Below are 6,000 nucleotides of genomic sequence, written 5' to 3'. Positions count from 1 at the left end.
GGCAGGAAGGGGAACAGAGAAAAATGTAGAGCTCAATAAATATCAATAAAATAAAAAAAGATTTTATTTATTTATTTATTTATTTATTTATTTATTTAGTTTTTGAGACAGGGTTTCTTTGTGTAGCCCTGGCTGTTGTGGAACTCTTTAGACCAGACTGGGCTCTATTGAAGTCAGAGATCCATCTGCCTCTGCCTCCTGAGTGCTGGGATTAAAGGTGTGCACCACCACCATCACCACCACTACTGCCTGGCCTAAGATTTATTTTTATTATTTTTATTTATGTGTATGCCTGCATATGTGTTCACAGGTACCTGAAGAGGCCAGAAGCGGGTGTTGTATACCCTGGAGCTGAAAATTTAGATAGTTGTGAGCTGGCTGATGTGAGTGCTGGGAACCAAATGCAATGGAAGAGCAGCAAGTCCTGCTGAGCCATCCTCTCCAAATCCAATTTCTCCTTCCTTCCTTGCTTCCTTCCTTGCTTCCTTCCTTTCTCCCTTCCTTCTTTCTTTTTCTTTGTTTCTTTTTTTCTCCTCCCCACCTCCGTTCTTTCTTTTTGTAACAAGGTTTCTCTGTATAGTCCTGTCTGTCCTGGAATTCCCTTTGTAGATCAGACTGGCCTTGAACTCAGAGATCTGCCTGTCTCTACCTCCAGAGTGCTGGGATTCAAGGCATGTGTCACCACTGCTGGGCTCCAAGTTTATTTTTTTGATTTATTGGTTTTAATACTTTACAGTTTATAAAAACTCATGTGGCTGTATATTTACATTTTCACATTTTTCTGTGTATATTATACATTAATAAAAAAATAAGCAAAATGCATCTTCCCTTCAGTTTTGCTTCCTAGATTCCCAGTTTCTCTCTCTGAAGAGAAAACCAGTTAACTTTCTGTGTATTCTTCCAAAGCTTTTGTATGTATAAATGAGCTTACAAATAGTACTGCTTCTTTTTTCTGTTGAAATAGGAGCGACAGGGCTGCGTCCCCGGCACCCGGCCGCCCGCATGGCTAGTTTATACCCAGAAATAATTACACGGAAACTGTATTCTTTCAAACACTGCCTGGCCCGGCTAGGTCCAGTTTCTTATTGGCTAGCTCTTACATATTGTTCTAACCCATTTCTAATATTCTGTGTAGCCCATGAGCTGGCTTACCAGAGAGGATCTTAACCTGCATCTGTCTGGAGTGGGAGCATCATGGCGACTCCTCCTCTAACCTTCTTTCTCCCAGAATTCTCTTCTGTATACTCCGCCTACCTAATTTTCTATCCAATAAAATGGGCCAAGGCAGTTTCTTTATTAGTAAGAAATCATTCCCACATCATTTCCCCTTTTTCCGTTTAAACAAAAAAGAAAGGCTTTAACTTTAGCATAGTAAAATTACATATAACAAAACAGTTATCAAGTAAGAATTACAGTTACAATATTTATATCTATTTTATCTCTTACCATAACTAAGGAAAACTATAACTATTCATTCTTCAACTCCATCAAAGACTCCAGAAGGATATAATATTACCTAAGTACACAAGAAATAAGAAAACTCTAGAAATGACAGAGACATCTCGCTGCCTGGACAGTCACCCAAAGTTCTTTGGTACCGTTGGGGCATCCATCTTCGGCCTACAGGCCCATGGTATCCAGATACATTTCCATGAAGCAGGAAATTTCAAAGACAGTTCAGTCATTTTCTGCTGTGTCCTGCAGAATGTCTCGCAGACTCTTTCATGAATCAGGAACCCCGAAAGACCATCTCACCTTTAGGCAAGTTCAGCAGTCCTCTCTCTGAGGGTTCTCTGTGTCCAGTTTATGCAACAGTCCAGGCAAGAGCAGTTTCTTGCCCAAATGACTATCCAACTCCATAAGGATCCTCTTCGATGCCCATCTTCCTCTTGAAGTAGCTGGTGCTGCCAGGAGCAGACGTGTCTCCTTGTCATGAAAAGTCCTAAGTTATTAAAATATTTTAAATGCCATATTCTGCAGTCTTTGAAAGATATGAAGAATGCCTATCTAACTGAAATATATCTCTATATATCTAGAAAATCTAATTAACATGACTACAAGCTTAACTATTAGCGATGATTATCCATTAACAACCTATATTTCCTAATTATACATTACATTTTTAAATGAACTACACAATCACAATACCTTAATCAAGATCAAAAATACATATACATATAACAAAATTGACCTTAAAATCCATACCAATGCAAATTATTCATATCTATATCATATCCCCCTTTAAATGTAAAAGAACATTTATAAACAATATTTGGGAACATGGGCGTAGTTTTTTCTCTCCAAACTGCTTCCTGCTGAATAGGGGCGTCGTTAATTAGGTCGTTCATGGTATAACCTGTGTGCTAGTTTCATCTCAGTTGGCAATTGAGCGAAGCAATTTTTTGAGGGTGTTCACAGCAACCTTTCAGGAGGGCGTGGTCTATCATACCAAATCGGAATAGATGCAATCCACAGGGTCTCATCCTCTGCAAAAACAAAAGAAGACCCTCTCCAAAGCATCATATCCTTAGACCCAAATTCTGAAATCATAATACCCTCATGATATCCATTTTGGTTTAGCTTGGCAGCCCATATAATGAAATGTCTCTCTGTACTTAGCTCCTTCACAGTCAAAAATTTTAAAGAAAACACAATGTACATAATCCAGACTCTCTGTGAATTTTCCATTTTTACGTGGCTTATTTTTCTTTATTTCTCTTAATCTATAACTATCTGTACTTCTGTACTCTGTCTCTTTAAAGACTTTACCCTTTTTCTTTTTAAGACATTAACTTTATTCTTTATATTCTTTTTCTTCTCTTTCCCAAGCCTACGTACATTTATCCAACAGTGTCTGAATCTGTTTTATTGTGAATCTGTAATTTTTTTACTATCCAGGAGCATTTCTTAAAATGTTAAGCATTTCTTAAAAACTTAAGTTGCACCATGTACAGGTAATACGGTACTGCCTGTGTCCTGCCCAGTCTAAACCTTAACTGCACGGTTTTAAGGTAATTACGGTAGTTCCTGCCTGAGATCAGCACAGTTCAGCATGGAGCAGCCGCTCCTGCCTCAGAGTCATTTGGTGCTTCTGAGCTGAGCACAGTTCCAGGCACACAGCAGTTCACATTGGAGCCGCAATCAGCAGTTTAATTCTGAGACTGAGTGTGCAGCACAGAAACTCTTTTCATCCAAGTTACAGCCAAATCTGACACGCAGAGCACTGCGCAGTCTGAAAATGCGTCTCTGTATGGCGGCAGGAATCCGCCATGCTCTTCCGCCTGCCTAAGCCTGATTCTGCCGTCTGCCCAGGTGCAGGCGGGAAGCGCTGAGCCATCGGCACGGTCTCAGAGCACTCTCCTCCGATCCCAAGCGGGAACACAAACATCCAGTCCCATAAAAGCCTTGAAATGCTTTAAAGCCAGAGTTCACGCTGGCAGTACAGCCCCAGGAAGCCGCGCTTTAAAATGACGCAGCTTTTTTTCTCTGCTGCTGTTGCTGAATCAGGAATCTCTCTACAGCACGCCACCAACAAAACAGCAAAAATCTGTGTTAAACTCTCTCTCCCTTATTTTTAAGCCTTCTCAGGTTTTTAAGTGGATTTAGCCCATCACGTCTGGGCGCCATCTGTTGAAATAGGAGCGGCGGCAGGGCTGCGTCCCCGGCACCCGGCCGCCCGCATGGCTAGCTTATGCCCAGAAATAATTACACGGAAACTGTATTCTTTCAAACACTGCCTGGCCCGGATAGTTCCAGTTCCTTATGGCTAGCTCTTACATATTGTTCTAACCCATTTTTAATATTCTGTGTAGCCCACGAGCTGGCTTACCAGGGAGGATCTTAACCTGCGTCTGTCTGGAGCGGGAGAACCATGGCGACTCCTCACACAGCTTCTTTTTTCCAGCATTCTCCTCTGTCTACTCCGCCTACCTAATTTTTTATCCAATAAAATGGGCCAAGGCAGTTTCTTTATTAATAAGAAATCACTCCCACATCATTTTTCTTTTATTTATTATGTATACAGTGTTCTGTCTGCATGCCAGAGGAGGGAACCCGATCAAATTATAGATGGTTGTGAGCCACCATATGGTTGCTGGGAATTGAACTCAGGACCTCTGGAAGAGCAGTCAGTGCTCTTAACCACTGAGCCATCTCTCCAGCCCCATTTTTTCTTTATATAAATGATAGCTTGTTATGTATACTATTTGAAGTCTTGCATTTTTAATGTTTTCTCTCTCTATATTTTTTTAAATGTGTATGGTTGTTTTTCTCTGCATGTATGTCTGTTCATCATATGCTCCCTCAGAGTCCAGAAGAGAATGTTGGATCCCCTGCGACTGGAGTTACCATTTGGGTACTAGAATTGAACCCAGGTCTTAGGGTCAGCCCAGTATTCTTCTTTTTAAATTTTTATTTATTTATTAAATTTAGGTTTTTCAGGACAGGATTTCTCTGTAGGTTTGGAGCCTGTCCTGGAACTCTGTAGACCATGCTGGCCTAGAATTGAACCCAGGTCCTAAGGTCAGCCCAGCATTCTTCTTTTTAAATTTAATTAATTAATGTATTTATTTAGTTTTTTTCAAGACAGGGTTTTTCTGTAGCTTTGGAGCCTGTCCTGGAACTCTCTCTATAGCCAGGCTTGCCTCTAACTCAGAGATCCACCTGCCTCTGCCTCCCAAGTGCTGGGATTAAAGGCGTGCACCACTACTGCCTGACATAAACAGTATTCTCACCCTTTGACTCATCATCATTTCAGCCCCTGAGTGTTTCATTTTTTACTTCCTGTTATATTTTCATAATTGCATACTGTCTTTATTTTAACTCCAGTACTTACTGCATACTTACAGTGCCTAGTGTACCAGGCTTTTTCTTTTAGGCCACTAACCAGCTCCCAAATCATGACAAAGACACTTTTACCTCTCTTCTTTTTTTGTAATAGTTTTATTTAATCTTATTTTATGTGCATTGATGTAAGGGTGTCAGATCTCCTGGAACTTGAGTTACAGACAGTTGTGAGCTGTCATGTGGTTGTTCGGAATTGAACTTGGGTCCTCTGCAAGAGCAGCCAGGGCTCTCTTCTCAGCCAGGGCTGAGTCATCTCTCCAGCCCCTCTTCTATATATTTTGCTTTCACTGCTTCTCAGTATACCTGGCTAGTGGCTGCCTTGTTCTCGCCTCCTTTTTTCCTTTCGGAGCCTAGATTTCTCCTCTTATGTATTCTCTATGCCTGCTGGCCCCACCTGTCCTTTCCCTGCCTAGCTATCGGCCATTCAGCTTTCTTAGACCAATCAGGTGCCTTAGGCAGGCAAGGTGAAAAGGATGCAGCACATCTTTACATAATTCAACAAGTGCAGCATAAACAAAAGTAACACACCTTTACACAGTCAAAATAATATTCTGCAGCATAAACGAATGTAACACATCTTTGCCCAGTTAATATCCCACAACAGCCCGGCATGTAAATATACTTGTTACACAGGCTGTCTTCCAGTTACAGTACTGAAACTAGCTCTTGTGTGGGTTCCTGAGTTCAACCTAGAGTCCATCTTACTGGTGGCAAAAGACAAACTAACTTAGTTGAAGGGGTCACAAGCATGAAGGGGTCATGCTTTTAAGTCCATCACTTAAGATGCAGATCTCTGTGAGTTCAAGGCCAGACCGATTTACACAGCCAGGACGTGTACAGCTAGGGCTATATGGAGAGGTCATAAACACCTCCCCCTTCAAAAAAAAAAAAACCCAAAAATACTTAGCTGACGTTGCTACTGCACCAGTGCAAAAATGAGGTTAAGACTATATTGTAAGAAAAAAAATTATTTTCAATTAAAAGTATTTAAAGTTAGGTTTGCTGGTGCATTTAATCCCAGCACTAAGGAGGATCTCTGCAAGTTTGAACCCAGTATGGTTGAGTTCTACGTTCTATGGCAGCCAGAGATACATAGAGAAACCATCTTTCAAAATCAAACAAGCACACAAACACACATATACATATTAAAATCAA

The sequence above is a fragment of the Alexandromys fortis genome, unplaced genomic scaffold (assembly GCF_014885135.2).
Source record: "Alexandromys fortis isolate MF-2015 unplaced genomic scaffold, M_Fortis_MF-2015_v1.1 scaffold_167, whole genome shotgun sequence".
Classification (NCBI taxonomy): Eukaryota; Metazoa; Chordata; class Mammalia; order Rodentia; family Cricetidae; genus Alexandromys; species Alexandromys fortis.
Note: the sequence above shows the minus strand (reverse complement) of the source record.